Raw genomic sequence first — 24164 nt, forward strand, 5'->3', positions numbered from 1 at the left:
CAACCTGGTAGTGGGCCAGCTACCCCAAGAACACCAACCTGGTAGTGGGCCAATAACATCAACCTGTCCACTAGGTGTCAGACTACACCAGTTTTAATACTGGCATGTCTTTGTGCTTCATGCCAGTTCGCCTCTGTTTTACCACTTGGCGAGATACATGAACTACGCAGTGCTTGATTTGGCCTGGAATAGGTTTGGGTTCACCTGCACTTGTCTTTTCTTACTATCAGTGACTGTGCCAATATCTGCTTTATTGGGTGAAAGTTGTACTTACTATGTCTGTAATATAGGGTTGTATCACCTACCTTAAGATGAATGTACTAACTATAAGTCACTCTGGATAAGAGAGTCTGGTAAATGACTCATATGTAATATTTGTGCAGTATAATATTGTCTAATCTATAAATGACTGTATGTCTAAATGACTGTATATGTGCAAAATAGACAAACACAGAAAGCTTTTTAAAATATTTGTTTTAATGTAATTGATACACCTGGTCCAATACTTCAACAAACGCAGAAAATAAACAGTAGTTGAGAGGTTTCAAACAAAGAAGAAAAGCATGACCACAACAAAGAATTCACACTGTACAATGATGGGTTATCTGACTGTTAAGGGCCCCTGCAGTACTGTGATTGTGTCCAACTCCTAGTAAACAAACAAACATCCAATAAACATCACATCAGTGATAATACTTACCAGTAATTCACCATCAACACCATTTCAGTTGTTGATGGTTTCCTCTCATCCTATCCAGGAAATGTTTAACATGCTAATGTACAGGCAGTAGGCCGATAGTCTAGAATCCAAATGAAATATCACTGTAATTCAGACGGTGCAACCCAATGCTCTCTCCATCCTCCTGTGTGAACTCATTCACTACTCCCTACAAGTTCAAACGCATTGGATTGGTGTGGACTCGGGTTAAAGGAACAGTCATTTCCTTTCCATGCAGGGAAGTGAACAAGTAAGAGATTATTGGAACACAGCCACAGATTCAAGTGACACAATAGTGAACCAGAGCAATATTCAGTGTAGATGCCAAGCTACGGTAAAGCCCTCGGTGTCATCCTGAAATGAACTGGCATGGAACCTAAACTGAATATCGCTGTTTTATTCCTTTTGATGATTCACTGACACAATAATGAAACGGACTGATATTCAGTCGGGGATCCAGGCTAGAATTGAGCAGGACACAGCATGCAGGATGACACAGCATAGGAGAACAGAGAGAAACAGGTTACAGGAAATAAAGGCTTTAGAAACATCATCATGCATCCTTTCTCCTCAGTCCCCCTTACACATACATATAGAGTACACTCTTAGAAAACAGGGTTCTAAAAGGGTTCTTCGGCAGTCCCCATAGGAGAATCCCTTTCGGTTCCAGCTAGAACCCTTTTTGGTTCCAGGTAGAACCCTTTCCGGTTCCAGATAGAACACTTGAGTTCCATCCTTTTCGGGTTCTACATGGAACCCCTAAAGGTTCTACCTGGAACCAGAAGGGTTCTACTTGGAACCATAAAGGGTTCTTCAAAGGGCTCTCCTATTGGACAGCCAAAGAACCCTTTTAGGTTCTAGACAGCACCTTTTTCTCTAAGAGTGTAGACATCATCACAATTTCAATGAATGATCTGTTTTCCAGTCACATTTAAAAATAAGTCCATTATATTCGCCATTCCTTGATTTCAATGAATAACCTGATAGATAAGTGACAATAAATACGTGGTCCGTTTTCATCAACTTTGACTCATCACTCTGACGGAAGACATCATGAAGACTTTGGGTTGTGTCAAATGTGTAAGAGCTGTGTCGTCAAGTGTAAGAGCTGTGTCGTCAAGTGTAAGAGCTGTGTCGTCAAGTGTAAGAGCTGTGTCGTCAAGTGTAAGAGCTGTGTGGTCAAGTGTAAGAGCTGTGTCGTCAAGTGTAAGAGCTGTGTCGTCAAGTGTAAGAGGAGCTGAATGCTAGACTGGTTAGATGACAGTTTGTAATAGTGATGACCGGTTTGGGGAAGACTGAAGACATGTTCATGTAATAACCATTTAACAGTCTATGGCTGTGAAGAAAATCAATCTGGTTATTTGCTGTCCCCTGAAATCCATCAAAGGTGACGTCACTCACAGGAAAATATATAAATGTTCAACTTGGTTCATAATAATCATGTCTTCTGATCTGGCTCGAGACGAACACTCACATTTGAAGAAAACATAACTGAATTGTTGGTTTGTTTGGGGAGAGATGAAAGTGCACTTTTCAGGGTTCTATGTAGTCTCCTGGTTTCTACAGTACAGGACTTTGAGAGCGTCAGTGTGTTCCTGGGCCGTTGTTGACCCCATACCACCTGCATTTAAGTAACAGATGGCCAGGAGAGCAGGGTGAGACATCCACGGACAGGGTCATCTGTAAACTCTGCTTCCTCAGTACAGTGGTAGTCCCAGACAGACCCTTCCTCAGTACAGTGGTAGTCCCAGACAGACCCTTCCTCAGTACAGTGGTAGTCCCAGACAGACCCTTCCTCAGTACAGTGGTAGTCCCAGACAGACCCTTCCTCAGTACAGTGGTAGGTCCAGACAGACCATTCCTCAGTACAGTGGTAGTCCCAGACAGACCCTTCCTCAGTACAGTGGTAGTCCCAGACAGACCATTCCTCAGTACAGTGGTAGGTCCAGACAGACCCTTCCTCAGTACAGTGGTAGGTCCAGACAGACCCTTCCTCAGTACAGTGGTAGTCCCAGACAGACCATTCCTCAGTACAGTGGTAGTTCCAGACAGACCCTTCCTAAGTACAGTGGTAGTCCCAGACAGACCCTTCCTCAGTACAGTGGTAGTCCCAGACAGACCCTTCCTCAGTACAGTGGTAGTCCCAGACAGACCCTTCCTCAGTACAGTGGTAGTCCCAGACAGACCCTTCCTAAGTACAGTGGTAGTCCCAGACAGAACATTCCTGAGGGGGACCAGTAGGCCATAGTTGGGGGCTATACCTGCTGGAAGTCTGTCCCAAAGTGTCTGATCTGTGCGTCAGTCATAGACAGGTAGGTAGTTCTCATTCTGGGAGAATACTGCAGGAGGAAGGAACAAAAGACATGTTAGATCCCATAACTGTGTGAAATATTTTTTTCAATCAAATCAATCAATCAAACATTTTCAGACATTTGTTTTGATTAGGAGGTGCTAGGTGGTGGGTAAGTTAGAGAGCCGTGCGACTCAGTGTTCTGAACTACAAGGTAGTTCAAGTCGGCAGGACACAGGTCACGGGTGAAGGGCAGGCAGAGGTCAAAGGTGAGGGGCGTGTGGCAGAGATTTGGGTTAGTGGCGGGAGTGCACATCACATGAAAAGCTCCACTCACAGGTTAACACACTGAGGACACAACATCGCCGGAGTTTAGAGTTCACAGAGCTTAGAGAGGTCACATTGGGGTCAGGACCAAACAAACTAATAATGTGGGTTAATAACGGGCTAATAATGGTCAGTCTTATTCCGGAAGTGTAGGGTTACAAAAGCAATAATTAGAACTAAGAAATAGAACTAAGAACTAGAACTAAGAACTAGAACTAAGAATTACAAGTAAGACTTAGAACCTCTTATTAGACGGGCGGAAGGAGAATGAGAGCGGTACAACCAAGGAAACTATCCTCCTTAACAAAGGACAGGGAGTGTACAGGTACAGTAAGGTTGTGTGTAGTGTATCCTCCCAAAGGACAGGGAGTGTACAGGTACAGTAAGGTTGTGTGTAGTGTACCCTGTGTGTCAGCGGTATCCTCTAGTCCCACTTGTTTCCTGATGCCAGAGACTGACCCTGTGTGTCAGCGGTATCATCTAGTCCCACTTGTTTCCTGATGCCAGAGACTGACCCTGTGTGTCAGCGGTATCATCTAGTCCCACTTGTTTCCTGATGCCAGAGACTGACTCCGTGTGTCAGCGGTATCATCTAGTCCCACTTGTTTCCTGATGCCAGAGACTGACCCTGTGTGTCAGCGGTATCATCTAGTCCCACTTGTTTCCTGATGCCAGAGACTGACTCCGTGTGTTAGCGGTATCCTCTAGTCCCACTTGTTTCCTGATGCCAGAGACTGACCCTGTGTGTCAGCGGTATCATCTAGTCCCACTTGTTTCCTGATGCCAGAGACTGACTCCGTGTGTTAGCGGTATCCTCTAGTCCCACTTGTTTCCTGATGCCAGAGACTGACCCTGTATGTTAGCGGTATCATCTAGTCCCACTTGTTTCCTGATGCCAGAGACTGACGCTGTGTGTCAGCGGTATCATCTAGTCCCACTTGTTTCCTGATGCCAGAGACTGACCCTGTGTGTCAGCGGTATCCTCTAGTCCCACTTGTTTCCTGATGCCAGAGACTGACTCCGTGTGTTAGCGGTATCATCTAGTCCCACTTGTTTCCTGATGCCAGAGACTGACTCCGTGTGTTAGCGGTATCCTCTAGTCCCACTTGTTTCCTGATGCCAGAGACTGACTCCGTGTGTCAGCGGTATCATCTAGTCCCACTTGTTTCCTGATGCCAGAGACTGACCCTGTGTGTCAGCGGTATCATCTAGTCCCACTTGTTTCCTGATGCCAGAGACTGACTCCGTGTGTTAGCGGTATCCTCTAGTCCCACTTGTTTCCTGATGCCAGAGACTGACCCTGTGTGTCAGCGGTATCCTCTAGTCCCACTTGTTTCCTGATGCCAGAGACTGACTCCGTGTGTTAGCGGTATCATCTAGTCCCACTTGTTTCCTGATGCCAGAGACTGACCCTGTGTGTCAGCGGTATCATCTAGTCCCACTTGTTTCCTGATGCCAGAGACTGACCCTGTGTGTCAGCGGTATCATCTAGTCCCACTTGTTTCCTGATGCCAGAGACTGACTCCGTGTGTTAGCGGTATCCTCTAGTCCCACTTGTTTCCTGATGCCAGAGACTGACCCTGTGTGTCAGCGGTATCATCTAGTCCCACTTGTTTCCTGATGCCAGAGACTGACTCCGTGTGTTAGCGGTATCCTCTAGTCCCACTTGTTTCCTGATGCCAGAGACTGACCCTGTATGTTAGCGGTATCATCTAGTCCCACTTGTTTCCTGATGCCAGAGACTGACCCTGTGTGTCAGCGGTATCATCTAGTCCCACTTGTTTCCTGATGCCAGAGACTGACCCTGTGTGTCAGCGGTATCCTCTAGTCCCACTTGTTTCCTGATGCCAGAGACTGACTCCGTGTGTTAGCGGTATCATCTAGTCCCACTTGTTTCCTGATGCCAGAGACTGACTCCGTGTGTTAGCGGTATCCTCTAGTCCCACTTGTTTCCTGATGCCAGAGACTGACTCCGTGTGTCAGCGGTATCATCTAGTCCCACTTGTTTCCTGATGCCAGAGACTGACCCTGTGTGTCAGCGGTATCATCTAGTCCCACTTGTTTCCTGATGCCAGAGACTGACTCCGTGTGTTAGCGGTATCCTCTAGTCCCACTTGTTTCCTGATGCCAGAGACTGACCCTGTGTGTCAGCGGTATCATCTAGTCCCACTTGTTTCCTGATGCCAGAGACTGACCCTGTGTGTCAGCGGTATCCTCTAGTCCCACTTGTTTCCTGATGCCAGAGACTGACTCCGTGTGTTAGCGGTATCATCTAGTCCCACTTGTTTCCTGATGCCAGAGACTGACCCTGTGTGTCAGCGGTATCATCTAGTCCCACTTGTTTCCTGATGCCAGAGACTGACCCTGTGTGTTAGCGGTATCATCTAGTCACACTTGTTTCCTGATGCCAGAGACTGACCCTGTGTGTTAGCGGTATCATCTAGTCCCACATGTTTCCTGATGCCAGAGACTGACCCTGTGTGTCAGCGGTATCCTCTAGTCCCACTTGTTTCCTGATGCCAGAGACTGACCCTGTGTGTCAGCGGTATCCTCTAGTCCCACTTGTTTCCTGATGCCAGAGACTGACTCCGTGTGTTAGCGGTATCATCTAGTCCCACATGTTTCCTGATGCCAGAGACTGACCCTGTGTGTCAGCGGTATCCTCTAGTCCCACTTGTTTCCTGATGCCAGAGACTGACCCTGTGTGTCAGCGGTATCCTCTAGTCCCACTTGTTTCCTGATGCCAGAGACTGACCCTGTGTGTCAGCGGTATCCTCTAGTCCCACTTGTTTCCTGATGCCAGAGACTGACAGTGTGTGTTAGCGTTATCATCTAGTCCCACTTGTTTCCTGATGCCAGAGACTGACCCTGTGTGTCAGCAGTATCATCTAGTCCCACTTGTTTCCTGATGCCAGAGACTGACAGTGTGTGTCAGCGGTATCCTCTAGTCCCACTTGTTTCCTGATGCCAGAGACTGACTCCGTGTGTTAGCGGTATCCTCTAGTCCCACTTGTTCCCTGATGCCAGAGACTGACTCTGTGTGTTAGCGGTATCCTCTAGTCCCACTTGTTCCCTGATGCCAGAGACTGACTCTGTGTGTTAGCGGTATCCTCTAGTCCCACTTGTTTCCTGAAGCCAGAGACTGACAGTGTGTGTCAGCGGTATCCTCTAGTCCCACTTGTTTCCTGATGCCAGAGACTGACTCCGTGTGTTAGCGGTATCCTCTAGTCCCACTTGTTTCCTGATGCCAGAGACTGACTTTGCGGTATTATTTATTAAACAGCAGCTGACATTGTAGCTGTTCAGTTCTAATAACACCACCACTCGGCCTCTCCTCTCATGGCAGGGTATGCAGCACACCCTGCGTTCTGTAGAACAAGAAGTACTCTTGTCTTGACTTCTGTGCAGACTTAAGTGCTCTGCAGTCTCCCTTGCACGCGTGTGTCTGTGTGTAAGAAGAGACTAAGTGTTCTGACTCTGAAGAGTTTGATTCTCTCCCTGTACACAGCAGCACTAGAACAATGGTTCTGATTCACAGCAACATACTGCAATATTACCAGTCAGGTCATACTGTAACATTACCAGTCAGGTCATACTGTAACATTACCAGTCAGGCCATACTGTAACATTACCAGTCAGGCCATACTGTAACATTACCAGTCAGGTCATACTGTAACATTACCAGTCAGGTCATACTGTAACATTACCAGTCAGGTCATACTGTAACATTACCAGTCAGGCCATACTGTAACATTACCAGTCAGGTCATACTTTAACATTACCAGTCAGGTCACCCTGTAACATTACCAGTCAGATCATACTGTAACATTACCAGTCACGTCATACTGTAACATACCAGTCAGGTCATACTGTAACATTACCAGTCAGGTCATACTGTAACATTACCAGTCAGGTCATACTGTAACATTACCAGTCAGGCCATACTGTAACATTACCAGTCAGGTCATACTGTAACATTACCAGTCAGGCCATACTGTAACATTACCAGTCAGGTCATACTGTAACATTACCAGTCAGGCCATACTGTAACATTACCAGTCAGGTCATACTGTAACATTACCAGTCAGATCATACTGTAACATTACCAGTCAGGTCATACTGTAACATTACCAGTCAGGTCATACTTTAACATTACCAGTCAGATCATACTGTAACATTACCAGTCAGGTCATACTGTAACATTACCAGTCAGGTCATACTTTAACATTACCAGTCAGGTCATACTGTAACATTACCAGTCAGGCCATACTGTAACATTACCAGTCAGGTCATACTGCAACATTACCAGTCAGATCATACTGTAACATTGCCAGTCAGGCCATACTGTAACATTACCAGTCAGGCCATACTGTAACATTACCAGTCAGGTCATACTGTAACATTACCAGTCAGATCATACTGTAACATTACCAGTCAGGCCATACTGTAACATTACCAGTCAGGTCATACTGTAACATTACCAGTCAGGTCATACTGTAACATTACCAGTCAGATCATACTGTAACATTACCCGTCAGATCATACTGTAACATTACCAGTCAGGTCATACTGTAACATTACCAGTCAGGCCATACTGTAACATTACCAGTCAGGCCATACTGTAACATTACCAGTCAGGTCATACTGTAACATTACCAGTCAGATCATACTGTAACATTACCAGTCAGGCCATACTGTAACATTACCAGTCAGGTCATACTGTAACATTACCAGTCAGATCATACTGTAACATTACCAGTCAGGTCATACTGCAACATTACCAGTCAGGCCATACTGTAACATTACAGTAGCATCTCTCTAGGGTCATTAGCAGGCGAGCCTCTCTCTACGGTCAATAGCAGGCTAGCATCTCTCTACGGTCATTAGCAGGCTAGCCTCTCTCTATGGTCATTAGCAGGCTAGCCTCTCTCTATGGTCATTAGCAGGCTAGCCTCTCTCTACGGTCAATAGCAGGCTAGCATCTCTCTACGGTCATTAGCAGGCTAGCCTCTCTCTATGGTCATTAGCAGGCTAGCATCTCTCTACAGTCATTAGCTGGCTAGCATCACTCTACGGTCATTAGCAGGCTATCCTCTCTCTACGGTCAGTAGCAGGTTAGCCTCTCCCTAGGGTCAGTAGCAGGTTAGCCTCTCCCTAGGGTCATTAGCAGGCTAGCATCTCTCTAGGGTCATTAGCAGGCGAGCCTCTCTCTACGGTCAATAGCAGGCTAGCATCTCTCTACGGTCATTAGCAGGCTAGCCTCTCTCTATGGTCATTAGCAGGCTAGCCTCTCTCTATGGTCATTAGCAGGCTAGCCTCTCTCTACGGTCAATAGCAGGCTAGCATCTCTCTACGGTCATTAGCAGGCTAGCCTCTCTCTATGGTCATTAGCAGGCTAGCATCTCTCTACAGTCATTAGCTGGCTAGCATCACTCTACGGTCATTAGCAGGCTATCCTCTCTCTACGGTCAGTAGCAGGTTAGCCTCTCCCTAGGGTCATTAGCAGGCTAGCATCTCTCTACGGTCATTAGAAGGCTAACCTCTCTCTAGGGTCATTAGCAGGCTAGCCTCTCTCTACTGTCATTAGCAGGCTAGCCTCTCTCTAGGGTCATTAGCAGGCTAACCTCTCTCTAGGGTCATTAGCAGGCTAGCCTCTCTCTAGGGTCATTAGCAGTCCTGCATCAGAGCATCAGGCCAATTAATGGCACAAGGGAGAAGAGCGTGTACTGTCTTGTCGGTATTTCAGTCGTTGACCAGCAGAGAGCAGTCTTTCACCATAATGTGCAGTGGAAGGGCCAATCCCAAATCAACCCCGCAAATAAACACTGGTGGAAATCTGAGAGTATTTGATCGGTATAAGCAATATGACGCAACGTCCAGATAGCCTATCAGATAGCAAGGTGGATCACAAGTGCATAGGGCGCAGGTTTTGGGAGACGATTTAGGACTGGACCAATTGCTCTTATCCAAAGATTTACAGGAGCAATTAGGGTTAAGTGCCTTTCTCAAGGGCACATCAAATAGTCAGCTCAGAGATTTGAACCAGTGACCTTACGGTTCCTGGCCCAACACTCTTAACCGCTAGGCTACCTGCCTGCCACAGGAGTTTTCTGTCAGGTTGTGGGTACTGTACGGTAGACACAGTGAAGGCAGCAGGGTGTCTTGGAGAATGTCTGTGGTCCTTCAGTACAATATGTGTTAGTGTTGATGCCATTATTTAACAAGGGACCTGTCTGGCGTCTGGCTCTACACACAGTAACTCTATACATGAGTGTGTCTGTGGTCCTTCAGTAGAACGGAGCACTGTTAATGTTAATGACGTCATCACACGAGGGACCTGGCCTCTAATGTTAGTGGCCAACGCACCGAGGGTGGTGGTGATCCCCTCCCGATCAGAGGAACATTCTCATAACGAGGGTTCCCTCCAAACAGCATGGACTGATTCCTATAGGAGAGAGAGATGGGGGGAGAGATGGAGAGTGTGTATGGGGAAGGGGGGGCAGACAGAGAGAGAGAGAGGGTGAGAGATTTCGAGAGCGAGAGAAACAGACAGAGAGAGTGAGAGAGAGAGAGAGTCAACTTATCTGATAAAACAAACACAGTGCTGCTTATTCCAGACACACAGACACATGGACACAGATGCGGACAGGGACGCACAGACACATGGACACAGATACGGACAGGGACACACAGACACATGGACACAGATACGGACAGGGACACACAGACACATGGACACAGATACGGACAGGGACACACAGACACATGGACACAGATACGGACAGAGACACACAGACACATGGACACAGATACGGACAGAGACACACAGACACATGGACACAGATACGGACAGGGACACACAGACACATGGACACGGAGACACATGGACACAGATACAGACACGGACACACAGACACATGGACACAGACATGGACACAGATACGGACAGAGACACACAGACACATGGACACAGATACGGACAGAGACACACAGACACATGGACACAGATATGGACAGAGACACACAGACACATGGACACAGATACGGACAGAGACACACAGACACATGGACACAGATACGGACAGGGACACACAGACACATGGACACGGAGACACATGGACACAGATACAGACAGGGACACACAGACACATGGACACAGACACATGGACACAGATACGGACAGGGACACACAGACACATGGACACAGATACGGACAGGGACACACAGACACATGGACACAGATACAGACAGGGACACACAGACACATGGACACAGGTACAGACAGGGACACACAGACACATGGACACAGATACAGACAGGGACACACAGACACATGGACACAGATACAGACAGGGACACACAGACACATGGACACAGACACATGGACACAGATACAGACAGGGACACACAGACACATGGACACAGACACATGGACACAGATACAGACAGGGACACACAGACACCCTACCGCACCTCCTCTCTCTACTTACATGTACTCTGAGGTGGGGAGGATGGCGGCAGTCTGTGGTGGAGGGTGTGGACTGGCCTGGCTGTCCAGACTGCTGCTGTAGCTACAGAAGCTGTGTACATGGCTGGCTCTACTGGGGTTGAAGGTCATATGACGGGCCTGGGGGTTAAACGGATCCTCCTCATCGATGTCGTCATAGGCCCTGTCCCTGAGATCACCACAGAGGAGAGCACAGTCAGTCAGAGCCAGGCTTTCTGTTAGTTTCATTTCAAGGAAGGGCACAATGGTGCCCAAAGCAACATCCAGGCCCTCTAGCATCAACATCCAGACCCTCTAGCATCAACATCCAGACCCTCTAGCATCAACATCCAGACCCTCTAGCATCAACATCCAGACCCTCTAGCATCAACATCCAGGCCCTCTAGCATCAACATCCAGACCCTCTAGCATCAACATCCAGACCCTCTAGCATCAACATCCAGACCCTCTAGCATCAACATCCAGACCCTCTAGCATCAACATCCAGACCCTCTAGCATCAACATCCAGACCCTCTAGCATCAACATCCAGACCCTCTAGCATCAACATCCAGACCCTCTAGCATCAACATCCAGACCCTCTAGCTTCAACATCCAGACCCTCTAGCATCAACATCCAGACCCTCTAGCATCAACATCCAGACCCTCTAGCATCAACATCCAGACCCTCTAGCATCAACATCCAGACCCTCTAGCATCAACATCCAGACCCTCTAGCATCAACATCCAGGCCCTCTAGCATCAACATCTAGGCCCTCTAGCATCAACATCCAGACCCTCTAGCATCAACATCCAGGCCCTCTAGCATCAACATCCAGACCCTCTAGCATCAACATCCAGGCCCTCTAGCATCAACATCTAGGCCCTCTAGCATCAACATCCAGACCCTCTAGCATCAACATCCAGGCCCTCTAGCATCAACATCCACACCCTCTAGCATCAACATCCAGACCCTCTAGCATCAACATCCAGACCCTCTAGCATCAACATCCAGGCCCTCTAGCATCAACATCCAGACCCTCTAGCATCAACATCCAGGCCCTCTAGCATCAACATCCAGGCCCTCTAGCATCAACATCCAGACCCTCTAGCATCAACATCCAGGCCCTCTAGCATCAACATCCAGACCCTCTAGCATCAACATCTAGGCCCTTTAGCATCAACATCCAGACCCTCTAGCATCAACATCCAGGCCCTCTAGCATCAACATCCAGGCCCTCTAGCATCAACATCCAGGCCCTCTAGCATCAACATCCAGGCCCTCTAGCATCAACATCCAGACCCTCTAGCATCAACATCCAGACCCTCTAGCATCAACATCCAGGCCCTCTAGCATCAACATCCAGGCCCTCTAGCACACAGGAGGTTGGTGACACCTTAATTGGGGAGGACAGGCTCATGGTATTGGCTGGAGCTGGAGTCGGTGGAATTCTATGAAGTACATCAAACACATGGTTTCCATTGTTTCCATGGTTTCCATGTGTTTGATGCCATTCCATTTGCTCCGTTCCAGACATTATTATGAGCCGTCCTCCCCTCTGCAGCCTCCACTGGTCTAACATCAACATTGTTCATTGAAACCTATAAACACAAAAGTAGCACTAGAGCAAACATCTTTTAGGCCGTGAATCTCCCAGTCCTTATTTGGTTAGGCTTAGGCGTAAAGGTCAAGGGTGGGGTTGGGGATGTGGTTACAGGTAGGTTGAACACACGTAGACCAGATACAGTGTTACCAGTGCCTACCTGCTGGTGATGAGGGTCCATGCCTGGGGGATGGCACACAGCATGGCACAGAAGGCACTGACCGACAGCAGAGAGAAGAGGCAGAGGTAGAGGAGACCCTCCACCCCGTCGTAACACACACCCATCAGACCATCCAGGTAGTTCTACAACACAACGTACCCTCACTGTTACCCTCCCTGTTAAGGTTAGAACTCCTTTTCTATTTCTGGTATAGTCACAAAGTGGAGTGTTGTGAGATAATAGTTTTGGGGGGGGGGGGTTTCAAAGAACCTAAGAGCACCTTTTGTCTTTTCATTCAAGTGTCTCTGGGTATGTTCTCATTCTACAGACGCATTCTGACTGTAACCATGACGTCCTCTCGTGTCAGGGTAATCATCTCACCTTATGGAGCCCCCTGCAGTCTAGCAGGGCTGTCAACTGGTTCAGGTTGAACTCTGTAGAGTTCAGCAGGCGCTGGATGCCCAGAAGATCTCTCTGTAGACAAGGTATAAAGACAGTGTGAGGAAAAACACTCCTGTAACACTATGTGTCCTCCTGTAACACTATGTGTCCTCCTGTAGCACTATGTGTCCTCCTGTAGCACTATGTGTCCTCCTGTAGCACTATGTGTCCTCCTGTAACAGTATGTGTCCTCCTGTAGCACTATGTGTCCTCCTGTAACAGTATGTGTCCTCCTGTAACACTATGTGTCCTCCTGTAGCACTATGTGTCCTCCTGTAGCACTATGTGTCCTCCTGTAGCACTATGTGTCCTCCTGTAGCACTATTTGTCCTCCTGTAACAGTATGTGTCCTCCTGTAACACTATGTGTCCTCCTGTAGCACTATGTGTCCTCCTGTAGCACTATGTGTCCTCCTGTAACAGTATGTGTCCTCCTGTAACACTATGTGTCCTCCTGTAGCACTATGTGTCCTCCTGTAGCACTATGTGTCCTCCTGTAGCACTATGTGTCCTCTTGTAACACTATGTGTCCTCCTGTAGCACTATGTGTCCTCCTGTAACTCTATTATGTGTCCTCCTGTAGCACTATATGTCCTCCTGTAGCACTATATGTCCTCCTGTAGCACTATGTGTCCTCCTGTAGCACTATGTGTCCTCCTGTAACTCTATTATGTGTCCTCCTGTAACTCTATGTGTCCTCCTGTAGCACTATGTGTCCTCCTGTAGCACTATGTGTCCTCCTGTAGCACTATGTGTCCTCCTGTAGCACTATGTGTCCTCTTGTAACACTATGTGTCCTCCTGTAGCACTGTGTGTCCTCCTGTAGCACTATGTGTCCTCCTGTAGCACTATGTGTACTCCTGTAGCACTATGTGTCCTCCTGTAGCACTATGTGTCCTCCTGTAGCACTATGTGTCCTCCTGTAGCACTATGTGTCCTCCTGTAGCACTATGTGTCCTCCTAGCTCCACTAGTCTAAGGATAACATGTCATTCTACTATACACAGTGGCACAGAGCACTAATTAACCCTAACATGTTAAACAGACAAGCAGGATTTGAGAATTCATCTCCATGAGGGCTTTAACAGCATTTTAACACTCTGCCCTTACACGTTGAGAAGAGAACATTGTCACCATGAGCACCAGATGTTGAGCTCCATAGAGATCTATGTACTGAATATAATAAATGTAATGCTATTTCTATGTTGACGGCTGCTCCATCCCCCCACCTCAGCAGTAGGGAAGACAGGTACAGAGAACTGCAGTAGTCCTTGTATCTGGATCTGCATGGTGGTCAGAGACCTCTGGAAGATAGTCAGAGACTGACACGCACACACACACACACACACGCACACACCACACACACGCACGCACGCACGCACGCACGCACGCACGCACGCACACACACACACACACACACACACACACACACACACACACACACACACACACACACACACACACACACACACACACAAATTGTAGAGTCAAAGTTGTGTGGAAACATGAGTGAAAATAAATCATAAAGTGTGTCATTATGGACACTTAATGGAGGACACGTTCATTCAGATGGAGGCCCCAGATTACCCCCCCCTCTCTCCTCCCCCTCTCTGATCCCCAGAACAAACAACAGACAATATTTCCATTGGCTCAGCCATAAGAGGGCACATTATCCGTGTCTACTTAACAAGGCATAACACAAAGCTTTGAATGGATACTGCTGTGTGTGTGTGTGTGTGTGTGTGTGTGTGTGTGTGTGTGTGTGTGTGTGTGTGTGTGTATTACCTCAATACACGGACCATTAATGCTGCCCTTTAAGTACGTTATATCCCCGTCATGGTAAATAACTACAAGGGATTTGGGGATGGAGGGGGGGTTGGTCTCTCTCTCTCTCTGTGTGTGTGTGTGTGTGTGTGTGTGTGTGTGTGTGTGTGTGTGTGTGTGTGTGTGTGTGTGTGTGTGTGTGTGTGTGTGTGTGTGTGTGTGTGTGTGTGTGTGTGTGTGTAGTCCTTGAGGCAGACTATACACACTGTCTATGTCTACACCCCACGAATTATCTCCAAATCCCACAGATAAAATGGACTTGGATCAAAGTGTATTTTTGTTATGGGCTTGAAGTCATTCATTTAGTAGCGCTGCTTGTTTTTTTCATTTTTCATTAACATCTGCTTCTGAACTAATCAAACTAATGAGGGAAAACTACTTTTAAAACTAAAATATCATTAATGTGTGTGTGTTAGAACGTGATTTCAGTACCTGTTGGAAAGGGTTGGGTAGACTCTGACTGCAATACAGGTAGTAGTGTGTCACTTCTGTTAAGAGAGAGAGAGGAGAGAGAGAGAGGGGGGGTGAGAGAGAGAGTGTGAGAGAATGAGAGAGGGACAGGGAAAAAGAGGGTAGGGAGATTGGAGAGCATGAGAGAGAGCGGGAGAAGAGAGAGAGAGAGAGCGGGAGAAGAGAGAGAGAGAGAGAGAGAGAGAGAGAAGAGAGAGAGAGAGAGAGAGAGTCAAACAACCAAAGCTCATCCCAATGAAGATGAACCCAAACACACACTGTACTAATTATGTTCATTCATTTTAGAAAGAAAAGACAACATAAACACACCTTAACATGTAGGATTTGTTCTGAAACAGCGATTCTATCTGGCCAGTGGTTCTATCTGACCAGTGGTTCTATCTGACCAGTGGTTCTATCTGAACAGTGGTTATATCTGGCCAATGGTTCTATCTGGCCAGTGGTTATATCAGGCCAGTGGTTCTATGTGACCAGTGGTTCTATCTGGCCAGTGGTTCTATCTGACCAGTGGTTATATCTGGCCAGTGGTTCTATCTGACCAGTGGTTCTATCTGGCCAGTGGTTCTATCTGACCAGTGATTCTATCTGACCAGTGGTTCTATCTGGCCAGTGGTTCTATCTGGCCAGTGGTTATATCTGGCCAGTGGTTCTATCTGACCAGTGGTTCTATCTGGCCAGTGGTTCTATCTGACCAGTGATTCTATCTGACCAGTGGTTCTATCTGACCAGTGATTCTGTCTGACCAGTGATTCTGTTTGACCAGTGATTCTGTCTGACCAGTGATTCTGTTTGACCAGTGATTATGTTTGATCAGTGGTTATATCTGGCCAGTGGTTCTATCTGACCAGTGGTTCTATCTGGCCAGTGGTTCTATCTGACCAGAGGTTCTATCTGACCAGTGATTCTATCTGACCAGTGATTCTATCTGACCAGTGGTTCTATCTGGCCAGTGGTTCTATCTGACCAGTGATTCTGTTTGACCAGTGATTATGTTTGATCAGTGGTTATATCTGGCCAGTGGTTCTATCTGACCAGTGGTTCTATCTGGCCAGTGGTTCTATCTGACCAGAGGTTCTATCTGACCAGTGATTCTGTTTGACCAGTGATTATGTTTGATCAGTGGTTATATCTGACCAGTGGTTCTATCTGACCAGTGATTCTATCTGACCAGTGATTCTGTCTGACCAGTGATTCTGTCTGACCAGTGATTCTGTCTGACCAGTGATTCTATCTGACCAGTGATTCTATCTGACCAGTGATTCTGTCTGACCAGTGATTCTGTTTGATCAGTGATTCTGTCTGACCAGTGATTCTGTCTGACCAGTGATTCTGTCTGACCAGTGATTCTGTCTGACCAGTGATTCTATCTGACCAGTGATTCTATCTGGCCAGTGGTTCTATCTGGCCAGTGGTTCTATCTGACCAGTGATTCTGTTTGACCAGTGATTATGTTTGATCAGTGGTTATATCTGACCAGTGGTTCTATCTGACCAGTGATTCTGTCTGACCAGTGATTCTGTCTGACCAGTGATTCTGTCTGACCAGTGATTCTGTCTGACCAGTGATTCTGTCTGACCAGTGATTCTATCTGACCAGTGATTCTATCTGGCCAGTGGTTCTATCTGGCCAGTGGTTCTATCTGACCAGTGATTCTGTTTGACCAGTGATTATGTTTGATCAGTGGTTATATCTGACCAGTGGTTCTATCTGACCAGTGATTCTATCTGACCAGTGATTCTGTCTGACCAGTGATTCTGTCTGACCAGTGATTCTGTCTGACCAGTGATTCTATCTGACCAGTGATTCTATCTGACCAGTGATTCTGTCTGACCAGTGATTCTGTTTGATCAGTGATTCTGTCTGACCAGTGATTCTGTCTGACCAGTGATTCTGTCTGACCAGTGATTCTATCTGACCAGTGATTCTATCTGGCCAGTGGTTCTATCTGGCCAGTGATTCTATCTGACCAGTGATTCTGTCTGACCAGTGATTCTGTCTGACCAGTGATTCTGTCTGACCAGTGATTCTATCTGACCAGTGATTCTATCTGGCCAGTGGTTCTATCTGGCCAGTGGTTCTGTCTGACCAGTGATTCTGTCTGACCAGTGATTCTGTTTGATCAGTGATTCTATCTGACCAGTGATTCTGTTTGATCAGTGATTCTATCTGACCAGTGATTCTGTCTGACCAGTGATTCTGTCTGACCAGTGGTTCTATCTGACCAGTGATTCTGTTTGACCAGTGATTCTGTCTGACCAGTGATTCTGTCTGACCAGTGATTCTGTCTGACCAGTGATTATGTCTGACCAGTGATTCTATCTGACCAGTGGTTCTGTATGACCAGTGATTCTGTCTGACCAGTGATTATGTCTGACCAGTGATTCTATCTGACCAGTGGTTCTGTATGACCAGTGATTCTGTCTGACCAGTGATTATGTCTGACCAGTGATTCTATCTGACCAGTGGTTCTGTCTGACCAGTGTGAGCCAGTGTGGACTGTGAAGATAACTTGTATAAATCCCTGTGTTAGTCTGTTATTAGTCAAACTTAAACTTGAACTTGAAGGTACTTCACCTGCACTGAGGAACTCCTTGGTCCTGTTTGCTATGAACTTGTCTGGAGACACACAGAAGTCACTGGTGCCCTGAAGAGGAAACAAGATAATATACTGTCAGAAGTCACTGGTGCCCTGAAGGGGAAACAAGATAATATACTGTCAGAAGTCACTGGTGCCCTGAAGGGGAAACAAGATAATATACTGTCAGAAGTCACTGGTGCCCTGAAGGGGAAACAAGATAATATACTGTCAGAAGTCACTGGTGCCCTGAAGGGGAAACAAGATAATATACTGTCAGAAGTCACTGGTGCCCTGAAGAGGAAACAAGATAATATACTGTCAGAAGTCACTGGTGCCCTGAAGGGGAAACAAGATAATATACTGTCAGAAGTCACCGGTGCCCTGAAGGGGAAACAAGATAATATACTGTCAGAAGTCACTGGTGCCCTGAAGGGGAAACAAGATAATATACTGTCAGAAGTCACTGGTGCCCTGAAGGGGAAACAAGATAATATACTGTCAGAAGTCACTGGTGCCCTGAAGGGGAAACAAGATAATATACTGTCAGAAGTCACTGGTGCCCTGAAGGGGAAACAAGATAATATACTGTCAGAAGTCACTGATGCCCTGAAGGGGAAACAAGATAATATACTGTCAGAAGTTACTGGTGCCCTGAAGGGGAAACAAGATAATATACTGTCAGAAGTCACTGGTGCCCTGAAGGGGAAACAAGATAATATACTGTCAGAAGTCACTGGTGCCCTGAAGGGGAAACAAGATAATATACTGTCAGAAGTCACTGGTGCCCTGAAGGGGAAACAAGATAATATACTGTCAGAAGTCACTGATGCCCTGAAGGGGAAACAAGATAATATACTGTCAGAAGTTACTGGTGCCCTGAAGGGGAAACAAGATAATATACTGTCAGAAGTCACTGGTGCCCTGAAGGGGAAACAAGATACTATACTGTCAGAAGTTACTGGTGCCCTGAAGGGGAAACAAGATAATATACTGTCAGAAGTCACTGGTGCCCTGAAGGGGAAACAAGATAATATACTGTCAGAAGTCACTGGTGCCCTGAAGGGGAAACAAGATAATATACTGTCAGAAGTCACTGGTGCCCTGAAGGGGAAACAAGATAATATACTGTCAGAAGTCACTGGTGCCCTGAAGGGGAAACAAGATAATATACTGTCAGAAGTCACTGGTGCCCTGAAGGGGAAACAAGATAATATACTGTCAGAAGTCACTGGTGCCCTGAAGGGGAAACAAGATACTATACTGTGCAGTGTTGGAGTCAACTCCATTCGAAATGGACAGTGATCTTACAGAACAAAGAAAATTGAGGACCCGTCATAAACACTTCAGACTCAAATCCCTTCCCAGAATCTCAATGACTGTTCTGTTTTATTAGACAGTCGATGGAGGCTGTGACAGAAAATAACATATTGTCAAAGTAAATCAACTACAGATCACACAAGAGGGTTGTTAGTAACAACAGTCTACACGCCTCTTTAACCTGTGCTGAAAGTAGCAGAACCAACCATGGCATCCAGTCTGTGTGTGTGTGTGTGTGTGTGTGTGTGTGTGTGTGTGTGTGTGTGTGTGTGTGTGTGTGTGTGTGTGTGTGTGTGTGTGTGTGTGTGTGTGTGTGTGGTTAGTGCTATCCGGGACCCTAAACTCTAACCATAACCCTAACCTTAACCCTTACCTCAACCATTTCACATTTCAACTTTAATGGGGTGACCTCAGAGTTAGATGTCCCAAGGAACCCAGATAGCAAGGGCCGTGCATGCGTGTGCGTGTTTGTGTGTGAGGGGAGAGAGCCTGTTGATGTGCATGCATAAGCAATTACTGGCAAGCCCAAAAAAATCCCCATACACATAGAAATACAATGACATGTCTAGAAGTTTAGAGGTAATCGATATAGTCATGATCTATTGACATTATATTTCTATGACCAAATATTTCTCTCCCTCACTTATTGTTGGGAGAGGAGGAGTTGAGGAGGAGCAATGATCTGGGTTGAGGAGGAGGAGGAACAATGATCTGGATTGAGGAGGAAGAGGAGGAACAATGATCTGGTTTGAGGAGGAAGAGGAGGAACAATGATCTGGTTTGAGGAGGAAGAGGAGGAACAATGATCTGGATTGAGGAGGAAGAGGAGGAACAATGATCTGGTTTGAGGAGGAAGAGGAGGAACAATGATCTGGTTTGAGGAGGAAGAGGAGGAACAGTGATCTGGTTCGAGGAGGAGGAGGAACAATGATCTGGTTTGAGGAGGAGGAGGAACAATGATCTGGGTTGAGGAGGAGGCGGAGGCGGAGGAGGAGGAACAATGATCTGGTTTGAGGAGGAGGAGGAGGAACAATGATCTGGATTGAGGAGGAGGAGGAACAATGATCTGGTTTGAGGAGGAGGAGGAGGAACAATGATCTGGGTTGAGGAGGAGGAGGAACAGTGATCTGGGTTGAGGAGGAGGAGGAGGAGGAACAATGATCTGGGTTGAGGAGGAGGAGGAGGAACAATGATCTGGGTTGAGGAGGAGGAGGAGGAACAGTGATCTGGGTTGAGGAGGAGGAGGAACAGTGATCTTGTTGATAAACTGGTCAGTGATGTCAACACGGTATGCATTACTGTAATTCTGACTGTTGTTGTGATACTGTTGCAGGGTATTTTCTGGTCAAATAAATGTAGACTCATGATTTCCTCATGTCACTCAATCCCTCCCCCCCTCCCTCCCTCACTCCCTCTCTCCCTCCCTCACTCCCTCACTCCCTCCCTCCCTCACTCCCTCACTCCATCCCTCCCTCCCTCCCTCCCTCCCTCCCTCCCTCCCTCCCTCCCTCCCTCCCTCCCTCCCTCCCTCCCTGCGTTAGAAGCACAGCTGCCCAGCCTCTGGATAATCCTAGTCCCATCATGCTGGCTCCTCTCTGGGATGGAGGGAGGGGGAGAGGGATCCTGAATGGCCCTGTTATTAACAAAGTCTGCCCCATTAAACATCTCATTCCAAAATCATGGGCATTAATATGGAGTTGGTCCCCTCTTTGCTGCTATAACAGCTTCCACTCTTCTGGGAAGACTTTCCACTAGATGTTAAAACATTGCTGTGGGGACTACACTTCAGCCACAAGAGCAATAGTGAGGTCGGGCAATGATGTTGGGTGATTGGGCCTGGCTCACAGTCTGTGTTCCAATTCATCCCAAAGGTGTTCTATGGAGTTGAGGTCAGGCTCGATGCAAGCCAGTCATGTTCTTCCAGCTTGTTTGGCCTAACACTTTGTGGCTGAGCCGTTGTTGCTCCTAGACGTTTCCACTTCACAATAACAGCACTTACAGTTGACCAGGGCAGTGCTAGCAGGGCAGACATTTAATCAACTGACTTGGAGGAAAGGTATCATCCTATGACGGTGTCACATTGACAGTCACTGAGCTCTTCATTAAATCCATTCTACTGCCAATGTTTGTATATGGTGTATGGATGTGTGCTCGACTTGATATACCTGTCAGCAATGGGTGTGGCAGAACTACCTGAATACACTCATTTGAAAGGGTGTCCACATACTTTTGCATAGATAGTGTATGTGTAGGACAGGTCATAGCTTGGTTGTTATCTGGCCAGATAATCAGATTATAACCAGTGGAAGACGTAAAAAAAAACTATAATTTTGCAATCAGAACACAACCTGACCATGACATCACAAAAGACAAAGACGTAAGAATGAGATCACTTGAATCAGTTTTTTAATTCGAGCATGTTTGGCGATGACGGGACAGAACAGACACTCACCACGGCAGTAGCAGTGCCTGCTCCTAGTGATGCCCAGCTCAGGACCAGAGATATCACCCCAAACACCATGATCCTGAAACAGAGGGAGAGAGAGAGAGAGAGACAGAGACAGAGAGAGAGAGAGAGAGAGAGAAAGAGAGAAACAGGGAGAGGTAGAGAGAGAGAGAGAGAAACAGGGAGAGGTAGAGAGAGAGAGAGGTAGAGAGAGAGAGGGGTAAAGAGAGAGGTAAAGAGAGAGGTGAAGAGAGAGGTAAAGAGAGAAACAGGGAGAGGTATAGAGAGAGAGAGAGAAAGAGAAAGAGAGAAACAGGGAGAGGTAGAGAGAGAGAAAGAGAGAAACAGGGAGAGGTAGAGAGAGAGAAAGAGAGAAACAGGGAGAGGTAGAGAGAGTGACAGAAAGAGAGAAACAGGGAGAGGTAGAGAGAGAGAAAGAGAGAAACAGGGAGAGGTAGAGAGAGACAGAAAGAGAGAAACAGGGAGAGGTAGAGAGAGAGACAGAAAGAGAGAAACAGGGAGAGGTAGAGAGAGAGAAAGAGAGAAACAGGGAGAGGTAGAGAGAGAGAAAGAGTGAAACAGGGAGAGGTAGAGAGAGAAGACAGAAAGAGAGAAACAGGGAGAGGTAGAGAGAGAGAAAGAGAGAAACAGGGAGAGGTAGAGAGAGGAAACAGGGAGAGGTAGAGAGAGTGAGAAAGAGAGAAACGGGGAGAGGTAGAGAGAGAGAAAGAGAAATACAGGGAGAGGTAGAGAGAGGAAACAGGGAGAGGTAGAGAGAGTGAGAAAGAGAGAAACAGGGAGAGGTAGAGAGAGAGAGAAAGAGAGAAACAGGGAGAGTTAGAGAGAGAAAGAGAGAAACAGGGAGAGGTAGAGAGAGAGAAAGAGAGAAACAGGGAGAGGTAGAGATAGAGAGATAGAAAGAGAGAAACAGGGAGAGGTAGAGAGAGAGAGAGAGAGAAAGAGAGAAACAGGGAGAGGTAGAGAGAGAGAGAAAGAGAGAAACAGGGAGAGGTAGAGAGATAGAAAGAGGGAAACAGGGAGAGGTAGAGAGAGAGAGAGAGAAAGAGAGAAACAGGGAGAGGTAGAGAGAGAGAGAGAAAGAGAGAAACAGGGAGAGGTAGAGAGATAGAAAGAGGGAAACAGGGAGAGGTAGAGAGAGAGAGAGAGAGAAAGAGAAATAGGAAGAGGTAGAGAGAGAGAGATAGAAAGAGAGAAACAGGGAGAGGTAGAGAGAGAGAGAGATAGAAAGAGAAACAGGGAGAGGTAGAGAGAGAAAGAGAGAAACAGGGAGAGGTAGAGAGAGAGAAAGAGAGAAACAGGGAGAGGTAGAGAGAGAGATAGAAAGAGAAACAGGGAGAGGTAGAGAGAGAGAGAGAGAGAGAGAGAGAGAGAGAGAGAGAGAGAGAGAGAGAGAGAGAAAGAGAGAAACAGGGAGAGGTAGAGACAGAAGACAGCAGCAGAAAGATAAATAGAGTGAGTAAGAAAACAAAGGGCCCCCAGATGGTTGTTAAAAGGCTGGGGATGGTTTCAGCTCATATCTCTCCTCTGGTCGTCTTACAGCAGCAGCAGTAGAGTGGCTGAAAGCTCTTGATAATGAGTTAAGGGTATAGTAGTGCACATCCTGGAGAGCAGGCCGGTCGATAGACATTAGTGGACACCATCAGAGAGAAGACAAGAAGGCTTCAACATCACCGATACAGTCAGACACAGACATATTAAAGGGGGATGAGATATGAGGATAATTACTGGGATGTTGTTGACTTGTTTAAACTTCGCTGCTGGACACAGATATTGAATAGTGTTGTTTAAACTTCGCATATTTTTGTGTCCATTGTCCAGAGGGGGTAAGAAACCACCTCTACAGTAACTTACTGTATGTGGTTGGTAGTCACCTCAGAACTACAGTAACTTACTGTACGTGGTTGGTAGTCACCTCAGAACTACAGTAACTTACTGTACGTGGTTGGTAGTCACCTCAGAACTACAGTAACTGTACCTGTATGTGGTTGGTAGTGACCTCAGCTCTACAGTAACTGTACCTGTATGTGGTTGGTAGTGACCTCAGCTCTACAGTAACTGTACCTGTATGTGGTTGGTAGTGACCTCAGCTCTACAGTAACTGTTACTGTATGTGGTTGGTAGTGACCTCAGAACTATAGTAACTGTTACTGTATGTAGTTGGTAGTCATCTCAAAACTACAGTAACTGTTACTGTGTGTGGTTGGTAGTCACCTCAGCTCTACAGTAACTTACTGTATGTGGTTGGTAGTCATCTCAAAACTACAGTAACTGTTACTGTGTGTGGTTGGTAGTCACCTCAGCTCTACAGTAACTTACTGTATGTGGTTGGTAGTCACCTCAGCTCTACAGTAACTTACTGTATGTGGTTGGTAGTCACTTCAGCTCTGCAGTAACTGTTACTGTGTGTGGTTGGTAGTCATCTCAGCTCTACAGTAACTGTTACTGTATGTAGTTGGTAGTCACCTCAGAACTACAGTAAGTTAC

The 24164-nt window shown here is 46.8% G+C and overlaps 1 pseudogene; it reads right to left on the reverse strand.

Moving 5' to 3' along the window:
• Positions 1-457: 457 nt before the first annotated feature.
• Positions 458-24164, reverse strand: part of LOC135528844 (protein tweety homolog 2-like) — a 98380-nt pseudogene continuing 74673 nt past the window's right edge.

This window comes from Oncorhynchus masou, unplaced genomic scaffold, assembly GCF_036934945.1.
Source record: "Oncorhynchus masou masou isolate Uvic2021 unplaced genomic scaffold, UVic_Omas_1.1 unplaced_scaffold_1047, whole genome shotgun sequence".
Classification (NCBI taxonomy): Eukaryota; Metazoa; Chordata; class Actinopteri; order Salmoniformes; family Salmonidae; genus Oncorhynchus; species Oncorhynchus masou.